General features: G+C 46.2%; 1 long non-coding RNA gene across 1 annotated transcript; it reads right to left on the bottom strand.

The window, feature by feature from the left end:
• Window positions 1-5983: 5983 nt before the first annotated feature.
• LOC135901514 (uncharacterized) lies at window positions 5984-12977 on the bottom strand. The gene is made up of 2 exons (XR_011515414.1): window positions 12490-12977; window positions 5984-12424 (listed from the first exon to the last, which is right to left on the bottom strand). It is a non-coding gene; the product is annotated as an uncharacterized lncRNA (long non-coding RNA).
• Between the last annotated feature and the right edge of the window lie 2107 nt (window positions 12978-15084).

The raw sequence follows: 15084 nt of genomic DNA, 5'->3' as shown, positions 1-15084 counted from the left end.
CTTGTTTTTAATATCGTTGGATGTGTAGCTCAGTAGAAAGCTTGCAAAAAATTAAGCGATCCCAGTGCTTTAAAACGTGCTGCAGTGCAGGCCTTAAAAATCGTGTCACGGAACTCTTTTCAAACAGTAAAGCTAGCTTTTCCGCGTAGTACAGCGGCAGCATAACGGTGGTGCTGAAGATACGTACGCAGTGAAGCTGTGTGCGTAATTCACTTTTTGAACTCGTGACGCATTCACGGACAACTTTTAAGAGTTAAAATGAGTGGTAATCGTTCTGTCGTCGAACATTACGGTGGCTTCAAGTTTCTAAAGAGCGCAGACGCGAATTTTACAACGTGTACAATGAAACTGTTGGGTACGTTGCGAAGTCTATACACAATGCGATTGATAATAATCTCCTTTAAAAAGGCAGTGGGAGCGGCTATTTAACGCTATTTTAGAGAGCAGCGGACTACACGCTCCGACATTTTTTAGGTTCTGTGAGTCAACTTTTGGAGCCAAGTGACCGATCAAAGCCTTGTGACATCTCTGTCACTGTGTTAGCAAAAATCGTCAACTAGAGAAGCAGTTCGTCGCAACACAACAGCTGCCGTACTACTTACAACGCCGCACAACAGCCCACCTCGTAGCAGACGAACAGGTTATAAAAGCGCCACCTACGGCCGTCGGTCGAACGAAAGTGGGCGCAAGCTGCTCCCATAGAAGCCGGATATCTGTGCAGGTCTGGAGTTCCAGTAGGTCGTGCGCACAACATTGTGTTGGGCATAGTTTGAGGAACCGGTTTGTGTCACGTGCACGCAGACTTCCTGTGTGATCTCCCGCGGAGCGTTCGTGCGCTCCACTGGCAGACTCGGATTGGTGAAAGCCGAGCGCTCGCTCGAGGATTCAGGCGGCTGCTCCAGATCGACCAGTGAAAAACGCCATAAGAGGCGATTGGAGGATTGGTGGAAGAAAAGTAGGGAAACGACAAAGGACGGAGACGTACAAAAGCACAGTTCGCAATAGGGTATCAGAAAATTTGGACGTGGTAGTTCATAGTGTGTTTTTTTTCTCATGGGTTAACCTAGGTAGGATATTAGGCAGCATAGTAGCAAGAGCTTGGTGGCGCAAGCCATCGCCCCGTTCCAAAGGGGACGCTCATAACATCCATCCATCCATCCATCCATCGTCTGCTACGCGGTGGGCGGTTGTGCGGCGTTGTAAGTAGTACGGAAGCTGTGGTGTTGCGACGAACTGCTTCTCTAGTTGATGATTTTTGCTAACACAGTGACAGAGATGTCACAAGGCTTTGATCGGTAACTTGGCTCCAAAAGTTGACTCCCCGAACCTAAAGAATGTCGGAGCGTGTAGTCCGCTGCTCTCTAAAATAGCGTTAAATAGCCGCTCCCACTGCCTTTTTCAAGGAGATTATTATAAATCCCATTGTGTATAAAGTTCGCAACGTACCCAACAGTTTCATTGTACACGTTGTAAAATTCGCGTCTGCGCTCTTTAGAAACTTGAAGCCACCGTAATGTTCGACGACAGAACGATTACCACTCATTTTAACTCTTAAATGTTGTCCGTGAATGCGTCACGAGCTCAAAAAGTGAATTACGCACACAGCTTCACTGCGTACGTATCTTCAGCACCACCGTTATGCTGCCGCCGTACTACGCGGAAAAGCTAGCTTTACAGTTTGAAAAGAGTTCCGTGACACGATTTTTAAGGCCTGCACTGCAGCACGTTTTAAAGCATTGGGATCGCTTAATTTTTTGCGCGCTTTCTACTGAGCTAGACATCCAACGATATTAAAAACAAGATATGCTCACCTTCCCTTGAAACAGAATCGATCAGACTGTTGCACATATCGGGTGGAGGACTTACTAGTGAATACTTTTACTATACTTTTACCAGATCATCTTCCTTTCACTACGGCACACAGTAGTAAATCTTAATGTCATCTACGACATTAGGCTGTCTGTAATCAACTAAAGAAAGCTAGATTATCCTATGAATCTTTTTAAACAATTTTTCCAGTCTCTTAAGGAGGCTAGGAAAGGGAAATTTATGCCGTTGATCTAGCATTGCAGCGGCCACATATGCTCGTTGTTTACATTTCTTGCACCGCTCATCCTCTTCTAGTTTCACTATTCAAACGCAAAGCATTCGCAAATATGTCTTCTTTTGTATATTTGTGAATTTATTCATTTACCGCCAAAACAAGTGCTTTGTGCCTGCCGAAATGGCAAGACAAGCGCTGAACAGATCGCAGAAGCAGACGACAGCGAACAGGTTATGACTAGCGCCACTCTGCTCGTACGTTCTTTCCCTAGCGGCAAAAGGGGCGAACTAGACCAGGCGTGCTGGAGGAGGGAGATCTGCGCAGGTCTGTAGTTCAGTAGTTCGTGCCCCGTACACTCTCAAGTTCATCAAATGGCCACAGAGGGCGAAAAATCAATCGAGGCGTGTTTCAGCGTAAGCGCGCAAGTGGAGATACTGTAATTTGGTCGAATACTTTAATTTGTGCTTTTTCTACTAGGGGCGCTGAACATGCTGAATTTTTTACTTTACACAAACCATTGACATAAACAATCGAGGTGTCTAAGGATGTTTTGTTACCTCAGGCAAATAGGCAGTTGATTTTTTTAATTCGATTGTTGAAGCTGCTTTTTAGTAATAGCGTCAAGGTTTTTGTACTTGATTAACCACCGACAGCCTATTGGCATCGATGTGTTTCCTGGCCGTTGGCGTTCGAATACTACGGCGGTAAAACATTTTCGAAAGCATGCTGGTTTCGTCTGCGAGTCATTACATAGACTTGCTGTAAAGAGGTTTACTCTTGGCAAAAAATAGTGCCTCATTTTGTTTAGGCGTTGATTATCATAATGAATGCGGCGGAGGTTGAGGGAGTACGCTTGAAGGTACGTTTTTATGCCGTTGATCTCCATAACACCGTAAATACGCAAAGCGATGTCACAGAACACCCGATCATTGTGTGTTCTCCGTCATCGCTTGTTTGCTGTACGCCTACTAATTCTTCATTTCTTCAAGTGTTGTATCCTCCTTTTGTCCTTGTTCTCTTGTGCTTCACTTACAGTATGTCGTTCCGTCAGCTGTAATGCGCATTTGCAAAACCAATACGTTTGATAAGACGCAGTGGTTGTCATAATTTCACTACACATGTATTAAGCTGGCACATATATGGTTCAGATACAGATGCCTGTATGCGGACTTGCACGACGTTGATGCGGAGATTAGGATAATTATGACAGAGGCAGCTGACGGCCGTAAGCTGTTGCGTTCTTTCCGCCAAACTACCCGGCCTGGTAGTGCTGTAAAGATGCTGTATGAAAGTGACACGCGGTGACAGGGAAATTATTATACTTAGCAGCCGACCGTACGTTTTGTAGCTTAGGTCTTCTTTCTTGTGCGTTTGTGCTACCCTTATTAATGAGCCATTTCTTGCCTATGTTCTTGACTATGTAACCGCGTTTGTGTGGATGCGTAGACGTGTGCTTTTTGTTGTACTTGTAAAATGCAAATAAAATATTTTCAGGCTTACTCAATCTTTGGTGTCGTGTGCGTTTATTCCAGTCGAGGCTGTCGTGCCACCTGGAAACCGCATTTTGTCAGTAGCCCTACACGATATGCAACAGCTGGAGCGCGGCGGCACAACTCGGCGTAACGGCGGCGTAATAAACGAAAAACCGCTCGGGATGCCCTTAAAAGTCAGTTCAGAGTGTGCCTTAACTCGATATGACTCAGCGCTACATGTATTCTGCGCCTCGATCGTGCTCCCGCCAGTTTAGTTGCTGTGTAGCAAACGTAGGGCCTATATAATGTAGGCGCTACGTTTGCCACACAGCAACCAAACTGGTGGGAGCACGATCGAGGCGCAGCAGCCAGAAACCCAGTAAAGCCACAGAACACCTGGTAAAGCCAACGTTACTAGACGGTTCAGTTGTCAAACTCTCCGTAGGCGCCGTACATCGCGGGCAACGTTACTAGACTAGGTTCAGTTGTCAAACTCTCCGTAGGCGCCATACATCGCGGGTGGCCCCTTGTCTTGGTTTGCCGCCAGAGGGCGGGAGCACCGCAAGTAGCTCTACGCGGGCGCAGCTCTGCGTTGGCGAAGGGGCTTGAGTCCAGACTTCGCAACTTACGTACTCAGCAAGTGTTTTCACCGATGTGTCTTTAAATGTTTGTATAGTCTCGCGTTTAGGAGATTGATTAAAAAACTTTACGTAGCTGTGAAAATGCTGCTGCGCTGCCCCAGAGTGCGCTGTGGAGTCCTTAGTCCAGAGCCGCAGCAGCCCCGGCCGTACACTGCGCTCTATATTAATCAGCTGTTGCTGATGAGTTGTAAGTAGCTGATTAGTAGTTGTAATCAGCTGTTGCTGCTTAGTACTAATTAAATATTAATGCGAACGCATGAGGCGATGTTAGCGCGACCACACGATGGTCCAAGAATGTCACGGGAGCCCAAGCGAACCAATCGAGGCAGTTCACGAGGCCAGTCAAGGCACAGTGGATTAGGCGAAGTTAATTAAGGCACAGTTAATTAAAATAGAGTTAAGGCACTCGAACCCACGGTCGTTGAAACCTGGACCTTTGGTGGTGGCAACGAATTACATAAATAGATGAACTAATTTATTCATTAGTGAATTAACAAGTACACTAACAATTATTGGATAACTTTTAATTAATAATGAATTAACTACGCATTACCTAACTGGGCGGATTTATAATTTGAATATCTCAAAGCTACGGCAAACATTACCTTGGTTGTGCCCAGCTACGCAGCATTCGCATATTTTAAAACTCTGGCTGAAGTTAGCTGGGAAACACGGTATATACACACTCTCAGCGCTTCATTTCGGGATAAAAAAAATGAAGCTAGCACTATTTCTTTCATCAGAGCACCGCATTCACAAGTGCAATGTTGCAACCTACGTGAGATTTGCTCCCTTGCGAGCAGACTTGCACATTCAAAGTAAGTTATCGCTGCAGGAACGGTGCATAAATATGCATTCGCGGCAGTAAATAAAATTGGATAATACGGCCTGTAAACTCTTCAAAACCCACAGGGCATTTAAAACGCATAAGAGTGTCGCAAAAATGCACCGAGACTGCAGCAAAACACGCATATATACAACGCGCCAAAACGCATAAACAACGGACAGTGCTTCGTCGCCCTGTCCGCGCCGCGCTGACCGAGCAAAGTGCGACAGCAGCGCCACGAGATGGGTGGTGGGTCCACGCAGTCACGGGAGTTTGAAAACTGAACCTAGTCTAGTAACGTTGATCGCGGGTGGCCCCTTGTCTTGGTTTGCCGCCAGAGGGCGGGAGCACCGCAAGTAGCTCTACCAGGGCGGAGCTCCTCGTTGGCGAAGGGGCTTGAGTCCTCAGATTTCGCAACTTACGTACTCAGCAAGTGTTTTCACCGATGCGTCTTTAAATGTTTGAATAGTCTCGCGTTTAGGAGATTGATTTAAAAACTTTACGTAGCTGTGAAAATGCTGCTGCGCTGCCCCAGACCCAAGTAACCACGGATATCCAGGCGACGTCCGACGGACGTCCTTTCTGGATATTCGGGATGTCCGTGGGACGTCCATGAATATCCGACGTACGTCCGAGGGACGTCCCTGGGGAATCCAAAGGTAACTGCTTTGGCGTCCGTAGTACGTCCGACGCGGACATCCATCATGGATATTCAAGGGACGTTCAGTATATATATATATATATATATATATATATATATATATATATATATATATATATATATATATATATATATATGTGTGTGTGTGTGTGTGTGTGTGTGTGTGTGTGTGTGTGTGTGTGCGCGCGTGTGTGCCCGGGGATATTCCAGATATACACATACCTTGAAGCAACAATAGCGGTTGGGACATCCAAGCACCCGACCATTAAATATATTACATTGGTCGAGTGCTTGAATGCATTCTTGTTTTAAAAAAACAAGAAATGAACCTACACCAACTTCCAAATACAATTAATCTTTTATTGTCACCTCATACATATACATATAAAGGCCAAAAAGCAAATATTTATTTATTTATTCAAAAGAACCTTACAGGCCTTATGGCAGGGCATAAAGTAATTAAGGGGGGCATATTAAACAGTAAAGATATAAAACGTTCAAATTTCCAAGAGGAACAGTGCCAGAAAGAGATTACCGTGTTACACAATATTGAAGGCACTAGGAATACAAAGCAATATCTGAAGGCACATGAACACTTGTTACTGTTAACAGACCAAAGGAATACCGTTTCTGAAAATGATATACAATATGGCAAAAATACACGATAACATACACTAGATTTGTCACTCGTGAATGGTATTAAATGGGAAAAGCATGAGTAACTGAGAGCTGAACGTGTCGGGATTAGATATGGAGGCTGTGTTATCAGGGAGGTCATTCCAGAGACGAATGACACGTGGTAGTGCAGATGAATTAAATGCATTTGTTTTAGCATATGTGCGCATGAAACTCAACTGATTATGTAATCTGCGTGAAAAAGAGTGTGGTATTTGTATTTGTAACCGGGTTCGTTTATTAGTGTAAATATATTTGTGGAATAAGCAGAGAAGAGCGATGTTGCGGCGGACATCTAATGGCAGCAACAGTAGGTCTAGTCTAATTTGTGTAATGCTTGAGTTTCTACTGTAGTTATGGGATATGAACCGGGCTGCTCTGTTTTGTATCATTTCCGTCATATTTATTAGGTAATTTTGATGAGGGGACCAAATTGGGGAGGCGAATTCTAACTGTGGCAAAATGAATGTGTGGAAAGCGAGTTTTCGAATGTTTGGCAGGGCATTTCGCAAGTTGTGCCGTAGATAGCCAAGAGAATGTGATGCTTTGGTGTATGTAGAAGTGATGTGTGGGGTCCATGAAAGATTCTCTGCAAGAACAACACCAAGGTACTTATATGATGAAGTGTGGGAAAACATAGTGTTATTAAGATGATATGAATTTTTAGAACTTACACATTTTCGGCTGAAGCACATCACCTCGCACTTTGTACAGTTTAGTGTCATGAGCCATTTGTTACACCAGTTAGCGATAAGGTTAAGATCTGCTTGAAGTTCGTCAGTCGTGTGAATAGGACGGTAGATTACGCAGTCATCGGAAAAAAGGCGCATGCAGGAAGTAATCTGGGCGGGTAAGTCGTTAATGGAGATTGAGAAGAGTAAGGGGCCGAGGACGCTGCCTTGTGGCACACCAGAGCTAACAGAAGTCGGGGAAGAGAAATTGTTAACAACAGTAAACTGCTCTCGAAAAGAAAGTGTAGCGTATTAGCCGGACGCCAGGGTGGAACAGACGTCTATTGATGCCGTGCCCTTTTTATAGGGTGATGAACATGTGATCTGCCGACTGATGCTTGCGTGGCCGATAAGCGATTATCATGAAAATGTAGTATGACACGCGATATCAATATACAATATTCCTTTCCCCTAAGATTCGTTACACAATTGCAAAATGTCTGGTTAGTCATCAATGCCATAACGTGCGATAGGCCGTCTAACGTGTGTTGATCTTCGCGTCTCGACCGGGTCTTGGGTAGCTTGGCCCGGTCTTGCCCCTGCGGCTGCTTCCGTGCTGACCGGCGGCTGTTGTGGTCGTCTGGCTGTAGGAGGCAGCCTGACGTGGTAGTCTGCACTTCAGACTGGATCGGCTTCGAGCCTCGTCCAGGCGCTCCTCAACTGGTTCCGGTGCCTGTGATGGCGTTCGCCGTTGTCCAACTGGACGATGTACGACACCAGGCCTCGCACTGCCACAACCCTGACCGCCTTCCACCTTGGACCTGGACAGAAGCTTTTAGCATAGACCGCGTTAGCGACATGGAACCTCTTAATCTCCGGTCGTTGCGGTTCCGGCACGTATTGCCGGTCCGGATGAAGTCTGTCCAAGGCTGTCCTCAGCCTTCGTCCGAACATCAATTCTGCCGGAGATTTCCCCGTGACCGAATGCGGCGTCGTGTGCTGTTTAAACAGGAACCGTGAAATCTTGCACTGCGTTGAACCTTCCTGTTGCTTCTTTAACTTCTCTTACCATTCTCTCCACCCTGCCATTACTGGCGGGATTGTAAGGAGCAGTGAAAATAGCACGCACACCATTGCACTTTAAAAACGTTTGCAACTCCGAGCTAGTGAATGCTGTGCCATTATCCGAAACGATAACGTCTGGCATACCGTGTGTCGCAAACATCTTCCTTAAGCTGGTGACGACAGCTGTAGCTTTCATGGATGACATGATTTCGACCTCAGCCCAGTTGCTGTACGCGTCTACCACGATTAAAAATACTTCTCCATTAACTGGACCAGCGAAATCAATGTGTAGGCGACTCCAAGGTTGATCTGGATTGATCCAAAAATGCACTGGAACCTTGGGATCACTTTGCCGGTTACTCTGACATGGCTGACAGTGTCGTACAAACTCTTCAATTTCGTGGTCCATTTTCGGCCACCACATGAGCCCTCTAGCTGACGCTTTCATAGCACTCATCCCAGGGTGATTTGCATGTAGGAGTTGAAGCACACTTTCTCTTGCTGCGTGAGGAATTACAACGCGATTCCCCCACAGTATGCAATCACGATGCAACGACAACTCCGTCTTCCTCACCTCGTAAGGCGCGAACTTGCTGTCCAGTTGTGTTGACGGCCAGCCACTAAGGATCCAGTCCTTTACCATGGACAATACTTTGTCCTTCTTGATCAGCGCAGCGATGTCTGCCGCCTGCAGCGGTGCGCACTCGACTGCTTCCAACAGGAGCACGTCCCCAGGTAGCTGTGGCTCGTCTTCGTCTCCCGGAGCTGGCAGACAACTGAGTGCGTCTGCGTTGAAGTTTTCTTGGCCTCGCCTGTACTGAAGGCTGTAGTTATACGCAGACAAACACAAAATCCAACGGAGCATTCTGGGCTCCAACGGAGCCCAGAATGCTGAAAGAAAGAGAGCAAAAAGACATGAATTAGCATTACTAAACTGCGAAAGCAACAGAAATGACATGAAGGAATTAATCTTGACTACATCACTTGAATAGCACTCATATCCCTGCCACACGGGCACATAAAATGACATTAACTGGGTAATGCCTTAAACTTTAATGTAATTTGCGGGGTGCCACACGGACATGCTTAATGGTATTCAAGCTTAAATGCCATTCGCAATGTAGTGCGTTCTCGTAACTCACTTTGCCGTCGAATGCGTACTCTGGTTCCCAATGTCTCCCCAATCTGACGTGACTAAACGAACTATTAGTGAAGAACAATTAATATATTCTTGACTTTCTTTAAAAAATAGCTCTCTCTTGCGGCGTAGTGAGTTCTTACAATTATTGAAACTCACTTGGCCATCGAATGCGTACTCTCATTTACAATGTTCCCGCCGTGGCTGCAGTGACCATATCCTCACGATATTAAACAAACTTGTAGATCAAAACAACTAATACATTCTTCACTTTTTTAAAAGGAGCTTTTTATTTTCGTAGAGATCAGCAGGCGATCTTGGCGCTACTCACGGCCACAGCTCTAACCGTGAGCGCATTAGCCAGGAGAAGCTGTTCGATTGCACAGCGGCGGCTACTTGCCTTGTTGGCCTCATACTGAAGCCTTCGAATTTCTCAACGATGCTCGACTCGAAGCACGTATGTCAGAACAAACTGGAGCACACGGTCACATTTTTCAGGATCGCTGCTTGGGAGCTTTGAAGCTGTGAGCGCTATTTTTCCAATTTCAATGCTTTGGCTACGCTATGGATTGGCCGTCGAGCTAGCTTTGGCTTCAAACAGTTTACGGCTGGGTGTAACAATGACATTCCAGAAGTAAACTACATACAATATGCCAATTAATTAAACATCTGCTCCCTAGATGACTGTTTTTTATTGTATTACGATTTAATAATAATAGATAATATTTGAGGTTTTACGTGCCAAAACCACTTTCTGATTATGAGGCACGCCGTAGTGGAGGACTCCGAAAATTTTGACCACCTCGGGTTCTTTAACGTGCACCTAAATCTAAGCACACGGGTGTTTTCGCATTTCGCCCTGCAAACGAACTTGACCATTCCACTGCATCTATCGCCATCGCAAAGCTTAATGTCATTAAGTATGCGCATGTAGCAGCGACCGAAATATAATGGCATTAAGAAACTTAGGTCTTAAACATTTAATGCCATTAACCTCGCCCGTGTGGCACAGGTATAACACCTGCGATTAAGACATATGCAGCAATGGAATTATAACAAATTTCCCATGCCAGGGTAACCTGACAAGCTTACGCACATTCCTTAATGGCCAACATTTAACATCAGAAAGCTGTGAAACCACATAAACATCAATGGTACAAGAAGAAAATGGCTTATCATAGAAGTTTTCCTTCACCATGAATTCGCGACCAATGATGCAAGGTGCTTGTGTAGCTCTAAAGTGTGCGAAACTATCTACAATCACGACAGAGCCATCTATTATGCAGCAGTTATCAGGAACATCTACACTGAGGATGAAGCTAGCAAACGTGGCCTGTTTGTACTGGGGTGGTGCACAGGTACCTAGGAGAGGCCCATCTGAATGTTCTTTTGTAAATTTAATCGCGTTCAGTGATGGAAAGGTTGCCGCCCCCTTTCCCTCTCGCTCCTTTAAGCGGTTGTACAGCTGGGCAAGTGGAGTCTTGTGGCTTTTTAGAAGCCGCTTGAGGTACTGCATATTATTTTCAAAAGGAAATGCGCTGAACATGTCCAGTGGTCCGTGCTTGCGTACATCATTTGCAACATGTAATGCACAGTGAACATTGTAGGAAACCTGGTCATTTCCATACAATCTTGCAAAAGTTTTAACAAAGTACTTAAGAAGAGACTCGGCATAATCAGTATGCTGCTGGCACAGGCTAGGACTTGCCAGAATGTACACTGCACAGTGCAGCGAAAGAAAGTTCATGTAAAGATCAGGAGGTAGAACAGGCATGAGTACTACAGGCCCAGTGTAGAGAAGTAGTAGTCTGAATTCTGTGGCCTTCCAACGCTCAGCCTCTGCTACACTTCTAGGTTTGCGGGAAAATTCTTTAGGTACATTAGGAGCTAAAGATAGGTTTAAGTCAGACAACCGTCTTCGTTCTGCAGGTCCGAGACGGACCTCTAAACGGCCACCTAACCAAGCACTAAGCAACTTTTTCATAATGCCCAGACATAAAAGGTGCATGTAGTCAAGGGGTGCAGAGGCGACACAGTCTATGGGAAGCGTCATCAAAACTGAGGTGCCTAGGTGATGGTCAGGGTCAGTCTGACGCCTGAATGAATCATCGGTGCGCAAAGTGGAGGACCTCGCTGGAAAGCTGAGTCGGTTGTTGCTGTATGTGCCCTCTACTGTGCACTTTGGGCACCCAGAATATCCAGTGTGTCCTTTAATTTGAAAAACAAATGACCGTGCTGGTGCATCTAAAACAAAACAAGTTGACGAAACCTTAATTACCCGGTGCTCAAAAACCATTCCATGCGAAAGAAGCTGCTGCAGCTCACTGACAAGGGGGCTCAGAAAATCATTCGCTGAAACAGGCTTTGAAGGCCCAGCAAAAATGCCGACTACAAAGGGTGAAACTCTGCCATGCTCACCAATCATGCACTGTATTGGCCACAACTGCATGTTAGAACTCTTAGAAATTGGCAGTCCGTCAATATTAAACAACAAAGAAACATGGCTGCCCTTAAAACATGCTTCCGACAAGGCATTTTCTAGACTGCACTGCAAGCCAAAGTGACAGTATTGCCCAGGAGCCATGTCAGTTAAAGCAGGTGCACGTTGTGTACCCCTGGGCGTGGAGAGCAAAGTGCGAGCGTCACTTGGGAGAGATGAGGGGTCAAAGCTACTCGTCTTGAGCATCTTTAGCAGTGATGTGACCGCTGTATGCGTAACATTTTCCTTAATAGCCCAACTGCGCAGTCGTTCAGCAAAGTCAGAGGGCACCGATGAAGAGTCCGCGGTAGCTAAATCAAATGTAGGCTCCGGGGTCCTGCTAACCAGAGAACCCACACTCACCTCTCCTAAGGGATCCTCTTGTGACGCTCTCACAGGCGAGCCAAGTGAACCATCCGAAGAGTCGCTTAGAGTGGATCCATCAAGGAAGCAAGGTACATTGTCCGTAGTGCGCGCAGTGTCACAACCAGCGGCCTGAACTTCTGATGTCGCCTCGGTGCAGCGGCCAGAGTCGCAAGGCACACAAATGTTTGCAGGTACAGCACGACCACACGTGTTAACACATGCGTGAGTAGTACATGCGCCACTGCACATTTCTGCACTTGCGACTTCTCGAGCCGTTGACTGCTGGCTGCCGGTGCGAGATCCAAAGTCCTCGAATAGCATCTTTGTCTCCAGCGACGCTCTCTTTCGCGTATAAGGCTTCTCCTTAAGCCTAAGCATGTTGGCACCTGTGCAGAAAGCACATTTCAACACCCAAACGAATTAAAAAAGAAATAAGACGTAGCTGTCATACCTTATTAGCTGCAGGAGCAGGAGACTTTGGCAGGCACGGAAAGTGACAAACGAATCAACACACGTCCGCTGTTCCGCTGCCCTTGAAACAATCGCACAATGAAAGACGCCGTGACAACGATGGCTAGGCTTGGATTGGATCACTGCAAGGCTTCTGCTTTGCAAAGGGCCTATAACGCATCAACGTGCATCTACGCAAACTTAAATAAATTTTTAAAGTATTTTATTATTACACAGTGAAATATTTACTTATTTTGGAAATATTCGTTGTTCGATTTTCGCGTTTTGTGTTTCTGCTAAGGCTTTTGGCACTTTAAGGGCAGAAAATTATAGCCTCTGAGATTACTGTTACTACATGGCGGCTGTGACGTACTGTAGCTTTCGTATACTCGCTTTCAGCGCACGCGGGCACCAAAAGCATAGCCTTTGAGATTTGTTTTTGTTGCCTGGCGAGGGCCAATGCTCCGTCGCGCACAAGCGATAGTGCCATCGCCAGCACCATGGGTGATATATATATATATATATATATATATATATATATATATATATATATATATATATATATATATATATATAAGGAACTTGAGTGGTGCTACAAGGTAAACAGAACAAGTATTTAATTTCGACAGTTTCGATCGGTGGACCGATCTTCATCAGGGTTTACAAAAAAATGGCAGTTCGGCCGTGGTAGGGAAGACACCAGACCGGGTACCCGGTCGTTCTTACATACATCAAACCGAGAGGAACAGTTGTGACAGTGATTGATTTTCGGCGCCTTGGCAGATTTACAGCGGCCTTTGGCAGCTATGCAGGGCAGTTAGAGGAAGGCGGAGTCACATGTATGTAGAGCAAGGAGGTAAGTGAGGAAAAAAAAAGAAAACGGAAAGAAAAAGAAAAATCACACAGGAGGAGGGAGACGTAAAACGGAGAGGGAGGGGGGCGGGAAGTAGCGGCAGCTAGGTTCCCGTGCGCCCGAGGCAAGGAGGGAGAAAGCGGTCGCTCCGCAGCTCCAGTGCGTGGGCTGCCGTTGTAGCGGGAGCGGGTGGCGGGGGACACAATAGAGAAGGGGCCCAGAAGGAAGACAGAAGAGCGGCAACTTGTAGAAAGAAACACAGTGTCACAGTACAAATATACAAGGCACGGCCCGTTCCGGCAGCTTTGTGGTCCAGCTACGGTGCGACAAAAAGAAAAAAAAATAGTTCCAAAAAATGCATGGGATTCGCAACGCAAGTGCGCCCATGGGCTTAGATTTAGGGCGTCGAGTTAAATAGCCTCCTTGTGGTCCAGTTTTTGAACGTTGTTTAACAGACAACTGACATCAAGTCAGCACGTGCGTATTTCAGGAAGGGCAATAGGTCACTTAGAATGACACTTCAGTGGCAGGGTCCAGGAAACTGAATTTATTGGTTTTCCGCTCGCCCCCTTGAGGCGTATGCGGAGGGGTGAGTAAGCAGTGAATAGCCAGCGTCTCAATTTTACAGTACATAGCATGTATTCGCGTTTCCCATGCACTTTCACGGCATATCTCGGAGGCACGTCATCCGCCCCGGACTCTCATTAATTCCTTTAGTGTACGTTCCAAATTTATGGATGAAAAAAGATTCTCTCTGCTCGCGTGCACGGGTGTGTTGGAAACCAGATTGCAAGAGCACAACGCTCACGCGTTCAAAGTAGTGATCTGGCAGCCGAACGTGCCTGGAGAAGGGTGCAATTGGGGAGACTTTTCACATGCGCGCGGTGATTGTTAAACCGTAGGCGGAAAGGGATCTCTGTTTGGCCGATATATATTCCTGCTTACACACCTCGCATCGAATTTTGTACACGACGTTACTGGAATCACAGTCAAGATTTTCGGTAATTTTATATACGAAGGGCGAGTTCGATGCTTCAGCCGTGTCTGCTGTTGTCATGTGACGGCATACCTTGCAACGAGGTTTCCCACACGGTCGACAGCCCTCGGGCGTGTTTGACTTCTGTGTCCTCGCCCTGACTAACAAATCCCTTAAATTTTTGTTTCTTCTATACACAACCCGAGGCGGCTGCTTGAAGATAGTAGCGAGTCGGATGCTCTAGCGTTTCATGATATTAAAATGGCGGGTGAGAATCCATGGCATTGACCCGCGGAGCACCGGTGGTGTATGTGAGGACCAAGTTTCGATCTGATTGTGTATTGGTATTGCTAACCTTTTCTCCCATTATCTGTGCGCGATCTAAGCTGCGGGCGCGTTCAATGGCATCGTCTACTATTTTTGGAGGATATTTTTGGCGTATGAGAGCAGATTTCAGTTCCTCCGCGTGTCGCTCAAATTGCGCAGATTGGGAACAGACTCTTCTGTATCTGTGGGCCTGGGAGTAGGGAATGCCTATTTTGCAGTGATGGGGGTGGCTACTATAAAAATGCAGATATTGCCGACGATCTGTTGGCTTTTTGTATAGGGACGGGGAAATGCGACCGCCACTCAGTGACAGAGTGACGTCGAGGAAGTGAATACTATTTTGGGAGAAGTTGTGCGTAAAGCAGATTGACGGGTGCAGAGAATTGAAATTGGAAATGAAGTCTAAGAGACTTTGTTCATTGTCGGCCCACACAAAGAAA

Source organism: Dermacentor albipictus, chromosome 6, assembly GCF_038994185.2.
Source record: "Dermacentor albipictus isolate Rhodes 1998 colony chromosome 6, USDA_Dalb.pri_finalv2, whole genome shotgun sequence".
Taxonomy (NCBI): Eukaryota; Metazoa; Arthropoda; class Arachnida; order Ixodida; family Ixodidae; genus Dermacentor; species Dermacentor albipictus.
The sequence above is the reverse complement of the archived record's forward strand: the minus strand, read 5'-3'. Positions and strand labels throughout refer to the sequence as shown.